At 48.3% G+C, this 13,002-nt stretch overlaps 1 long non-coding RNA gene across 3 annotated transcripts in view; it reads right to left on the bottom strand.

Moving 5' to 3' along the window:
• Positions 1-10,960: 10,960 nt before the first annotated feature.
• The window catches only part of LOC146861784 (uncharacterized), a 3,718-nt gene continuing 1,676 nt past the window's right edge, over positions 10,961-13,002 (bottom strand). For all 3 annotated transcript variants that reach the window (XR_014978327.1, XR_014978328.1, XR_014978329.1), the window contains exons 3-6: positions 12,289-12,335; positions 11,941-11,992; positions 11,600-11,671; positions 10,961-11,134 (exon numbers count right to left, since the gene is read on the bottom strand). This is a non-coding gene — a long non-coding RNA (uncharacterized LOC146861784). The remainder of the gene's footprint in view (positions 11,135-11,599; positions 11,672-11,940; positions 11,993-12,288; positions 12,336-13,002) is intronic.

Genomic DNA, 13,002 nt, shown 5'->3' on the forward strand with positions numbered 1-13,002 from the left:
AACATTGGGCCGGGAACAGGCTAATGACATGTATGCAATGGACCAACCCGTGAGTAGGTGATGTGTGCTCCCTGCTTGAATCGGCAGGGGCGCATTCTGCGCCTGCTGCAGGAGCCTGAGTTCTAACAGAAGCATGCACAGATAGCAACTATGCAAGTCTGACTTTACCAAAGCACCACAAATTAAAAGAGCTACATTGGACTTGTAGTGTTAAAGTTTAGGATTAAAGAGACAGCTGCTGCTAACACATTCGAGCGCCAAGAGAACTGACCTTAGATACTTTGATAGGATCCACAAACTGATGGAGGCTTCAGACTATCACTCAAAGAACAGGAACCTCCACTAAACTACTGGAAATAGTTGACCTGGTTTCATGGGGATACTTTGAACAAGATGGGTAACGGGTAGCTTTAACATGATAAATAGAGTAATATATAATACATCCCAGAGATATTTGAAGCAGCCACAAGACAAAGTAATAAAACATATAAGGATGTCCTAGAGTAAGGGATAGTGCAAAGCACCTTCTAAAGAGACATGCTTCAGTATCTAAATGACATGGTGCTCTACTTGCCCTGTGGTAACTCTTGATGCTAAGACAAAGACAGCATAGTATGGTGGAGATTGAAATAACACCTCTCATAACTAACATCAGCAAGCACACAAATTGCTTATTAATGTCTGTTCAGTATCCAAGTCAGCAGTAATCAATTTTTTTCTACAGCACTACATGTCGCCTTTCTGTCTTAGAGGGTGCCAGCAGGGACATCATAAGGATTCTTGGGGCCCTGGGCCTAATGTATTTTGGGGGCCCCTGTTCGGAACAACTTTGAATTTATGATCTATTTTCAGCTCTTTCATGCCCTCTTTGGCCAGATCACTGACAGTGGACAGACTCACTTGTCCATATTCTAAGTGTGTTTCCATCTAATATTCAGGGATAGTGAGGTGTGTTTTTAATATTGTAACACAGCAGCAGTTCACTAATAGTACTGCAAATAATCTCTGTGACATATGACTATGTGAGGTCCTGATTTGATCTGAAAGAATGAAACATAAACGCAACATTTCTCTGCAAAATGTCTATTTCGAATACCGTTTTCCTATCACTTATTTCGAATAGGGGTGATGTGTGAGAGTCTATTACAATCTGTGTAAGAATTATTCAGGGTCACTAGGGCAAGACTCTCCAGAATCGAGCTGGCTCTCTCAGGGGGCCCCCTAAAAAGCTGGGGTCCTGGCCAGAGCCCACTTTGCCCATGACTTAAAACGTCTCTGAGTAGATCTATAAAAAATTAAATGGATGTGAGATAATGCTCAACATTTTTTCACTGAGTATCCTGATTGTTCTTTATCATATATGAAAGCATTTCTAAATGCTTCCATTCAGAAAGTGCACTGTACAGAAAATATTTTGTGTTTGTTTAATAGCCCATAAAGTTTGCCAAGTAAATGTGGAGGAAGGGTGGCATAGACAACCAAGTTGTTGATATCACTTCTGGTCCATCACCATCCCTGTCGGGCACTCTAATTTTACACAGGAGCTATGAAATATGCGGCTGTCCTGTAAGACTCCTAGCATAGATTTCTACTGCTCTACATATGTGGGCTTCCTTCTCTTCTTTTAACACACTCTTAGGTAACACATGAATCACTAGGCTAAACCTGTGCAGGATGGACTTGAACAAACACATGGCATGCAGCATCACAAGTATATGGTATTGCCAAGGCCACTAATATCATGCGATTCTGTGGCCACAGTTTTTTTGCTGCATAATTATTAATGTGCTACATAATACATATAACCGGCAGATTTTAACCCAAAAAATTGTTTCCAGCTTGAACAAATCAAAAGTTACTAAAAACGTTGTGACATATGTTTGCGTACACTGAAGGCCCTTCACAAAGATTAGCCGGTCATCTTTCACCCGCTTATTTCTGTACTTGGTTGGTAAACTGGTACTAATGAGGTGAAATCATTGCCAAGGCAGGATTACCATGTGTAAAACAAATTATAATATAATGAAGCAACACTAGAACAAATGTGCTGTAGTGTGCCACATAATTTGACTATTCTTGCTACATAATTTAATAAACCCTGCCAAATAATGTGGTGCTTTCCCCCACTGCATAATTCTAGTGGCCCTGGGTGTTGTTGTTCAGCTTTTGTACAGCACACAATGTGCAAATTCTATAATTCCATTGAATATATAGACACTGACAAACGTTCTCTCACTCACCTTCTCCTACTGTCTGGCTAATCATACACACGCTTTCAGGCCATATACTCTGTCGTGCTCTCTCTATCTCCTCTATGCCCCCCAACCAACAAGCCATTCAGGTTCAGAACGGACCTTTGTATGAGGAAGCAAAAAAATTAAAATATATTTTTTTAAAGCATTACCAAAGAGGCTAGCAGCAAACTGCAGAACAATTGGCTTTTGGATTATCTAAGCCTTTTTGATTTTACGAAAGTTATGTGTGTTACATAGTTATAGAGTTTTTTTCAGTCAGTCGTCTTCCATTAGTCTGTTGTTGTGTCATTCACATTTTTCTTCCACCCATTCCAGCATGTATCATGCTGCAATGAGTCAGTTCTCTTCAGCCATTGGCTGTCTTCACTGTAAGTTACAACATGATGCCTTTTCAGAAGGAGTACAGCCGCACAAAAAGTAGTTCTTTTCAGAGACAGGAATTAGCAATGAAGGGGCGCTAGAGGGCGCGCAAGCAGAATGGCTGCACTCCTGTGAGGCTCCTGCAGCCTGGATCAGGAATCCTACATCTATCCTGTTGTTTCCGACTGACGGACCGACAATAACCGTTGGGCTGTATTCCTGCTAGCCCCCTGCAGCTCCGGTCTGAATCTGGGGGCCGTGGAGCCTATTGCGGCGAGGATAGAGGCAGCTAGAGCGAGACCGCGACCCGTGCGCTAGCTGAGCGCGGCCGCGGCTGGGCGGCTGGTCTACGCGAGTCCGTGGCGCGCCACGAGGAAGGTGGGCCCCGCGGTGTGATCCTTCAGTACACGCCCCCTCTGCCTCCAGAGAGCGGATCGACTTTGCTGCCTGGGGATCGCTGCGACGCCGGAGTGGGTGTCATGTGGCTGGGGCCCCCCCCCTTGTTCCTGGGTCCTACGGGGTCCGGAGCTCCTGCCGAGTGCTGCAGGCGGCTGGAGCGCTCCCCCCCCCTCGACTTGAGGTGTCCCCGTGTCAACCGGGAGCATGCTGTCTGGTCTCCCCCCCCCCCCACCTCAGACGGCCCGGAGGGGAGTGGGAGCATCTGGGCCCCGCCGAAGGAGGATACGGATCACTGCTGTACGGGCGTCTCCCAGGCCCTCTGCGCATCTCCGTGCGTGGAGCCTTGTGACGGTGAGGTGCGGAGTGGCAGCTTCGGCGAATCTGAGTGCCCCCCTGGAACGGATGGCAATCGCTTGCTGACATGTGAGTACTGGATTGGGGGCTACTGGTGGAGCTCTGGTCCCTGTGGCGTACTATTGAGGTCATCTGCCTCCCTGGGCCTTCCTCTGGGCCGTGTTACGGCGGCCGAGTGCGTGAAACGGCTGACCGGCGAGCCCTTGGCGACACTACCGGGAGGTTCCTGGCGTGTGGGGCATCCAAATACCTGTGTCTGTCCCTTGCATATACAGCGACGTAGTGACTTTGGTTGCGGACTGCGGCGGCGACCGCTCTCCCGCTGCTGCTGTGAGTTGGGGACGGCGGCTGTCCGTGTCGGTGGCCTTGAGGTGACATCTCCCTGCCGGTCGTTGCCTTGGTGATCTGGCTGGGCCCTGTAGCTGTGCAACAGTCGGCTGCGTATCGAGAGGTGCCTGCTGGCGGACTGTGACCGACCGGTGTGCTCCGCGCCCCCCCCCCCTTGGCTCTACATCGCCCCTCCCCGGAGGACCAGTAATGGGGAAACAGGACAGCAGACAACCGAAGCTCTCATTCGAGGCCCGGCGGCCAAGAAGGGACTGCGGGGCACTCCTGACTCTGGGGGCCCGGCCGACCCCCCCGGCGACTGCCGCTGGGCCAGGCTCGCCGCCGCCGGACATACAGCAGCTGATGCAAGAGATGAGACAGGGCTTCGCTACTGTGGTCGGCAAAGTAGATCGCATCTCTTCCCGCATGGATGCTTTTGCGCAGAAGCTGGACGTTCATGAAGAACGTATCGCCGAGGCTGAAAGACGGATCTCCGACAATGATGACGTCACTGCTTCACATACTTCGCAACTCTCGAGAATGGATAATGTGTTGAGAGTTATCGCAGCTAAAAACGAGGAGTTGGAGGCTCGCAGCCGACGTAATAACATTCGCGTGGTGGGGGTTCCGGAGTCCACCAACACAGGGCGCATGGAAGACTATGTGGAGAAAATACTCCTGGCCTCCGTCGGCTCTGAGGCACTCTCCAAGCAATTCATAGTTGAGAGAGCGCATCGTTCGCTTGGGCCGCGTCCCAAACCAGGGGCTCCACCTCGGCCCATCATTGCGAGGCTACTGAATTATAGAGCGAGACGCGGCGCTGCGGGCTGCGCGCCATAATCAGCAACTCACCTATGATGGTGTCAACTTCACCCTCTATCCGGATTTCACTCCTGTCGTCCAGGAACAGCGGCGCAAGTTCATAGATGTGAAGAAGAAACTTAGGGCCCTTCAAATTGACTATGCGTTGCTCTATCCAGCGAAGCTGAGAATCACCCATCAGGCGAAGCAACATTTCTTTACAAGCTCGCAGCAAGTGGATGATTTTCTGAGATCCCTGAAACATGCACGTAATGGGCAGCGTGGAGAGGATGGTACTGAGCAAGATGACGAACAGTGACTACCTTCCCTCTGACTTCTGGTGCTCGCAGCAGGGCCCAGGGAAGGACTGTAGGACGCTTTTATGGAAGTCCTTCACACATGCCCGCTTGGATGTTGTCTTCGAGGCGGCATTGCGCTGTCCTGGTTGGCTGATGGCTGTCGGTCGGTAAGATATTCCAGGCACCACCCTCCCCCGTTCCTCTGGCTGTGCTGGGGAGCTTGGCGCAAAGGGTGGCTACGCGTGTCCTCTGGATGTCCCCCGAAGGGTGTTCCCCTATGGACGAATTGACTATGTTGCTCCTGTTGAGCTGTGTAGTGGTAATTTGGGGAGGGGGGTGGGATGTACTTTCTGGCAAGTTGGGGCTGCTTCAGTGGGTGGGGGAGGGGGTTACAGGGTATGTACCTGCTTGGATATATAGCGGCTCCTCTCCTTTTATCGCTTCTTCCCTATTCTTATACTATGTGCTATCTACGTACATGTCGATAGCTGAGACCATAATTGCAACAGGTTACAGATCCAAGGTTGGGCCGCGGGTTGGGAGGGGTGGGGGTGTGGTTCTTTTTTGTTATGTTGGTACGTTTTGGAGCGCAGATGATGTCAGGATGTTGCTATTCACGGAATGGTTGTGCTATTATCTCCGAGGACGGCGTATAGGTGCATTTGTGCGGCATGAGGCATACTACGCTGCTAGCGGTGATGTGAGATGTGTGAGATTGACATGTGTCCCTTGGGTAGATGTCCGGCAATGGCTCCTTGGCCACTGCGCCTTGTTCCTTCTTCTCACCCAACTTCGGATGGGAGACACTGACCTGAACATACTGACTTGGAACGTTAGAGGCTTGGGGGACCCGAGGAAACGTAGACAGATTCTCTCCTACCTAGACCGCCATACCGTACACATAGCGTTCCTACAGGAGACTCAATTTGGCACCCAGACTGCTCCGACTTTCGCCTGTCGATGGGCTAAGTACGCAGCGTTCTCCTCCTACTCCTCCTACTCACGAGGCGTAGCGATATTAGTGAAAAAAGGGACCCCCCTTCGTTCTGGCTGGCTGTAAGAGTGACACCCAGGGCAGATATAGTCTGATGTGGGGCAGGCTTGGCCAGCTGGCGGTGACCCTAGTCTGCTGTTATGGCCCCAATGTAGATGATCCGAAATTTTTCATAGATCTTGAGGCATCCATAATAGGTGCCGGCCCGCAGCACCTCATATGGGGAGGGGATTTCAACACCACTCTTGATCCGCAGATGGATAGGTCCCACCCTGCTCCCCATCACTTCACCAAATCCCGCAGAGCGCTGCTGGGGATACTTGCAGAACACCATTTGATTGATGCGTGGCGGCACCTCCACGCTACTTCACAGGAGGGTACGCACACCACGGCTCAGGCGAAATCGTGGGCGCGGCTCGACTATATCCTCTTGGCCCCTCGTTTTCTTGCAGCACTCCTCCGGGCGGCTCACCTCCCCCGCACCTTCTCTGACCACTCGCCGGTCAGAGTCACCCTGCGAGCTCCTGACCTTGGCCCTCCGAGGACGGCCTGGCGTCTACAGCCCACGATGCTGTTGGACGAATTATTTCAGGAAGAGCTGCGCGAAGAATGTCTGGACTTTTTCCGTCGCAATAAAGATTCGGTGAAAGACGTCGCAACCATCTGGGATGCATTTAAGGTAACGCTACGGGGCATGTGCATTGCCAAAGGGTCGGGTGTACTGAAGAGCATACTGGCGCGCCTTCGCCTCTTGGATGCGGACTTGGGGACGCTCGAGACGTCGCTGGCGGCCAATCCTGATGATGCCACGCTTGCGAGCATCCGCGAGAAGGTTACTGAGTACACAGATGAAGGCGCTAGAGAGGTGAAGTTCAGAGGCAAGCACTGGGTCGCTCGCCGCTATGGCGAGGGTGAGAGGCCGGGTAAAGCTTTGGCGGCGACAGTGCGTCTGATGCGGCCTTCTAATACCATCGTGGAGCTCTTGGGGGAGGACGGCGTGTTGTACAGAGACACCACACAGATCCTTAATAGGTTCGTTGCGCACTACCGCCAGCTTTACTCGTCTACCCGAGCCGGAGGTCTCCACTTGCAGGAATACTTAGGGGATGTCTCGCTTGGCTGGCTCAGCCCTACGCAACAGGAATTTCTTAGCACCCCTTTCCAACTGGACGAGGTGCGGGAAGCTATCATGCACATGCGGTCGGGTAAGACTGCAGGGCTTGACGGGATACCCATTGAATTTTATAAGACCTATATCGACTTTATGGCGCCTGTCCTGAGAGAAGTGTATGAAGATGCTCTGGAGGTCGGCTCCCTGCCCCCATCCATGCGTATGGCCCTCATCACGTCCCTGCTTAAACCAGGCAAAGCGGCTAATAACGTTGATTCTTACCGACCTCTCTCTCTGCTAAACTGTGACGTGAAAATACTAGCTAAGCTCATAGCAACTCGCATTAATCTCTTACTCCCCAACTTGATCTTGCCTGACCAAGCTGGTTTTGTGCCCGGCCGGGCGACGTCCCATAACCTGCGCACGTTCTTTTCCATTCTGAACTCGGTGCATGATGACCTTCCTATGGCCGCAGTCTTCCTTGATGCCACGAAGGCCTTCGATTCCCTGGAATGGGATTATGCGTTCCAAGTGCTAGAGCGTATGGGGTTCCCCAGTATATTCATTTCCTGGATTAAATTACTATACACTGGCCCTAAAGCCAAGGTGTTGGTGAATGGTCGGCTATCTGCTCCTTTTCCCATATCCAGGGGCACCAGGCAGGGATGCCCGCTATCGCCTTTGCTGTTTGCCCTCGCTATGGAGCCTTTGGCTGCGAGATTGCGGCAACACCATAAAGACAAGGGGTTACGATGCTTTCAGAGACAGATATTGGTATCTATGTATGCAGACGATATCACTCTCTACATACGGGACCCTGTGGTCAATCTCAATACGATCCTCAGGGAGTTTATCCGTTTTGGTGAGATTTCTGGGGTCCAGATAAATTGGGGCAAGTCTTGTCTATTCCCCTTAACGCCTTCTGCCGAGCGTTTCGAAATGGATTTCCCCCTCGCCTGGTGTGAGGGTGACTTTAAATACCTGGGCATACGCGTTGAAAAAAACAGGGAGGAACTCATGCGGGCTAATTACGCTATGGCGATTATGCGCATTGCGGAGCATGTGATGCGCTGGAACTCCCTTCCTCTTTCTATGGCGGGCAGATCGTCTTTGGTCAAAATGGTGATACTGCCACAATTGCTGTATCTATTCCTGAATATTCCCTTTCATCCGGGCGCCTTCTTTTTCCGGCAATTGCGCACTGAGCTTATTAGACTCGTATGGGGTGGCAGGGCGCCTCGGCTGAGATGGGAGACTCTAATAAAGCCGTATAATCAGGGAGGTTTTGGCATCCCCGACTTTGAACTGTACTATTATGCAGCTCAGGCGCATTTCGCTTTCTTCTGGATAAGACAGCCCAGATATATGCCCCAACTTGCGGCCGAACACTGGCTGGCGCACCCGGTCCCCATAGAGGGCGCATTGTATATCCCGGTGACAAGTAGAGATAAAACGCCCTCGGCTTTGCTCAGTACGGTGTCCGCGTGGACTCACTTGACTGCTAAGGTAGGACTGGATTTCCTATACGCGCCGCTCTTGCCCCTGGCTTATCACCCTAGCATGCCCCTACTGCAGGAAGCGGGTTTCCACAAATTACTGCACAACATCCACGTCTCGACATGGGGAGAGCTGTTCCATAATGGCACCTTTCGATCGATGGACCACCTGTATGCAGGCATACAGCCCTCTCCACTCGACGTCTTCCTGTACCTCCGGCTTCGACAAGGGATGAGTGCGCTTGTGCCTGACTTTCCACAGGAGCCTTCGCCCATGGAACCGTTGAACCGCATCGTGCGCGACGACGTCCCCACCAAACTCGTTTCTAAAATATACCGTTCGGTGCACTCCTCCCTGCCGGCGCCTTCATTGGCAGCTCGTGTTAAATGGGACCAAGAGCTGCCTGCCCCGCTCACGGATAAACAGTGGGAATTCTGTTTGTTGCAGACGGAACGCATCTCCGCTAGCAGTAGATTTAGGATAATACATTACAAATATGTCCACAGACTGTATTGTACCCCGGCGTGACTTTGCCGCTTTCGGCTTCGGGATAATGACCGATGTGATAGATGCCGGGCCCCCGGGGCGGATTTTTTGCACCTTGCGTGGGAATGCGCAGCAGTACACCGCTTCTGGTGTCAAGTATGTGAAGCACTTTACAAAATGGTCGACTCCGTGGTGGAGCCCTCCCCCCTCCTTGCTCTGCTGGGGTATGTAGAGCCCATACGTGCGGGGTACCGCAAATTTATCGCGCTTGCCTTCCTCATTGCTAAAAGACGGGTTGCTTGTCGATGGGGTAGGGGCAGAGCCCCGATGTTCAAGGACTGGATTCGTGACCTTGCCTACTGTCAAGAGCAGATTAGCACATATTCTGAACTGTTGCCAACAACGTCCCGTCCCGCGGACATATGGGCTCCGTTGCGGTGCTACCTAGCGGCCGCAACGCCTGATACGCCTGATGGGGCACCAGAGTAGGGTGGATTGCACGGAGCAGGGCCCCCCCCCCCTCGCATTAGCCTGCGGAGAAGCCCGCCGGGCTGCTGACTGTGGAGTATAGGTGTGTTCCCCCCCCCCGTGCAATCCCTGTATGGATGAGAGAGAGAGTGGGGTGGACGGACGGATGGTGAGCGGAGTGGTCCCTCTAGACGTGTAATTCCTTTAGACGTGTAATTCCTTGATGCCTCGTTTTTGAGCAACTATTGCTGCACTTCCTTGATTGGACCCTGATGTTCGCGATGTCGGTGACGGACTACCCATTTATTTTTCTTTGCTCCTCCCTCCTCTGCTGCACAATGTACGCTGTGATAGTGTTCCATTATAATGACCTCGCACAAAACAAGGAAACGAAACACATATATACTGTGACGCGGCCGGCCCTTTAGGGTTGTTGGCAAACCGCTGTGTACGCCTATACTCTTCTGTCTAACATGTTACGCTGCCGGCCCGACGAGGTTGTAGGCACTAAGCCGTGTGTTGACGCTATCTGCTGAATAAAGGTTTTTGAAAAAAAAAAAAAAAAAAGGAATTAGCAATGAATGTTATTTGCAGACCTAAAAATATTTTTGCTTTTAACCAGTTGTTTACATTTTTTTAGATTGATGAGAGCACACCAGCTTACCCCCAAAAATAATTTTGCAAAACTAAAAAGAGAAAACAAAACTGAATTGCCAAATCCAAAAGGCAGCTGCTAGCACCAGGCTGCTTGGCTTTGCTAATCCCAGTTTATTTTTGGAGTAAAAAGATCCCTGCTCAACCAAATTGCATGATTCAGTGAAAATATTTTATTTCACCGCACCTCCGTTTTCTTCATTATAACGAGACCACTTTCAAACACGTGAGTACAAGATGTGCACTATACAGAAACCTTGGTGTTTTTGATTTAATAGTCTATAATATTTCTCCAGCTACAGCACAAATCAAGCCACCAACTACTGTATACATGATAATGGACTTGCCTTTTAGTTCAGTAGCATTCATTGTAAAGATGAGGCCTGGAATGTAAGGTGAAACACTTCTGTGTGTTAAGGAAATACTTTCTTGAATTTTGAATGGACCTTATCCTACTCTAATATGTTTGTTAAATGATTTAGAGCTAGAGACAATCATTGGCTCTGCTCTACTCTTTTGAATCTTAGTTTGTCCACCTCTACTCTGAGGTTTTCCTTCTCCTGTATTGCTATATTCTGGGTTCAGCGCATTAAAAATGACTGAAATGGGGATGGTCAGGGTAATTGAGTATTTCTTGTGTTGCTCTTTTGTCAGCCTTTCACATTACTTCATGGTTTTGTACAGGCCCTACGTGATGCATCTGTGACATCCAAAAGTGGCTAGGTTAAACCTTGCGCAAAACCAATATTTTAGTCAGGGTGTCAAGAATATCAAAAAAGTGCTCAAGGGAACAGAAAGGAAACGGCCACCTACATTCCAACAATCCTCTGTTACTGGAGGTACACAGAAGATAAATACAAAACAGAATACCGTTCCCGAGCAAAAGACAGGTAAGTGATCAAAATTATATCATCAGAGCATCAATCCAATAAAGTGTTAGTCCAGAGTCTTATCAAATAGTATTCTTCTTTATTTTCTCATTTCTCAAGTTTTCCCACCCTGTTCATAACCATAGGTATATTACACATGGGTTCATGATAGCAGATTGGCGTAGATGGTATAGCCAAGATGTAGCCTGTAGCCAACACGTGTTTCGTCTTGGTTAAATCGCCCAATGACTTCCTCAGGGCTACAATAACAATAAGAAATACATACACTCAGACAATGTCCAATTTAGCTTGTATACACGTGATTATCCTTTACACAGAAATCTGTTAAATTTTCGATATGTCTGTCATAGACACAATCCAAAAAAGATGGAAACTACCTAAAGATAAAAACCACCAGAAACATCCACCCAGTGACGGGAAAAGAAATTCAAGATGGTGCAAGAAAGCTAAGAATCGCAAAGGAATTTGTGATATTTACAATGAGACATAACATGACCTCAAGTCTCAAATGGCCTTATCGCCCGGAAGAGATCGTGCTCTTCATCCAATTCATAGTGCACACACGCAACTTACACAGAGTGGTTATTTGTGATTGGAGCAGACACTCAACCAGTGTGATATCCCGACTATATAAGTTGAAAGACATCCCTTCATAGGCAGAAGGAACTAAGAGAATTTCCATAAAGCACAGAAATGTCACTTACCAAACGTAATTTCTGAAAACCGATTCACCACACCCCAGGTAAAACCTGTAAGTGGTCCCGTACAATATGGGTCTATATGGGAGAAGGAGAAAGGAGATTTAGGATGCTTAAATTTGTAGGGCCTGTCCATGTTAAGCCCCACTATAGTCATATTCTGACCCCGTACGAAAACGTACAGATAGTTAGCTCCCAAAGTATACATATCTCAAACTGATAGCACTATTCAGATATCATCACCAACCCTAATTGTCACATGGTGCATTCCGGAATAAAGCCAACGTGTGTCATCGGTACTATGAGTAAGCATCTAGTAGAGGAGCAAAGTACGCAATTAAATTTACCTAAATATAGCTTGTATCCCTCGAAAATTAGGCGTGCATGTTTTGCAGATATCTAAAGGAAAAAGCACAAGATGGGATGAGCAAACATCCTGAAGTGATGGGCAAGATCGCAATTCTGTCAGGCTTATATGTCGGACCAAAGAATCTGCGGCATATTATTTGTCACCGCACTTAAACATATTAGGTAACGGTATTGTTGACTTCATAGAAACATTATCATCACCCTTACAGGAAGATAAGTAAAGGGATTCTCAAGGCATGGTAACATCCTATGTTAAACTAGATCCCAAAGGAATTAGCCGACGCATAAGGTTTAAAACATAGTTTAAAGATTTCTTGAAAAATTACCTCGATAATACTTATATTCCAGTCAGCGCGTTAGTGGATCAAAATACCTAGAATCACAATGACATGCATTAGTCACACTCACCGGTGTGTAATCAATATATAAAATGCCCTAAACTTGAGTCTCAGATTGAACCCAGGGTGTCGTATACAGAATTATGTGGGAATTATCCGGAAAAAAAAATAAGGAAAACATCATCAGATTTCGATAAAAATAATAAGATCAAGAGGACGAATTATACATCCCATTTGTATAATACCATCTATGTCAGTGCTTATAGCATCACATCTAAAACCCCAAAAGGGCCTCAGTATCTTCTCACCTCATAAATGTACTATCTAGGTTAAGGCTTTTCTGTTATATGAAATCTGCTGCAGGAGATACCAGTCCGTAATGGTAGACCGGACGCGTTAGAGTCCCGTATATTTGGGCAGTCAAGCACCGCTATCAAATTAGGATTTATTTTGCTTCTAAGGTCGTTATACTTTTACTTAAAAGCAATAATATAAGACAGGAGTCTAAAAACATATTCAAGAGATAGCGGACATAATTACAATTAACATATCTGCATATAGTACGGTTAAAATAAAAAAGGCAAAACTCTAAGAAGCCTCTTACCGAGTTTTGGCGAGTACTCCAGTCGCCATCATAGTATTGTAAGTAAGTGAAACTAGACATCCTAACTTTTCCTGTTTAAATAGGCAAGTATGTTAATT

The sequence above is a fragment of the Triturus cristatus genome, chromosome 2_2 (assembly GCF_964204655.1).
Source record: "Triturus cristatus chromosome 2_2, aTriCri1.1, whole genome shotgun sequence".
Classification (NCBI taxonomy): domain Eukaryota; kingdom Metazoa; phylum Chordata; class Amphibia; order Caudata; family Salamandridae; genus Triturus; species Triturus cristatus.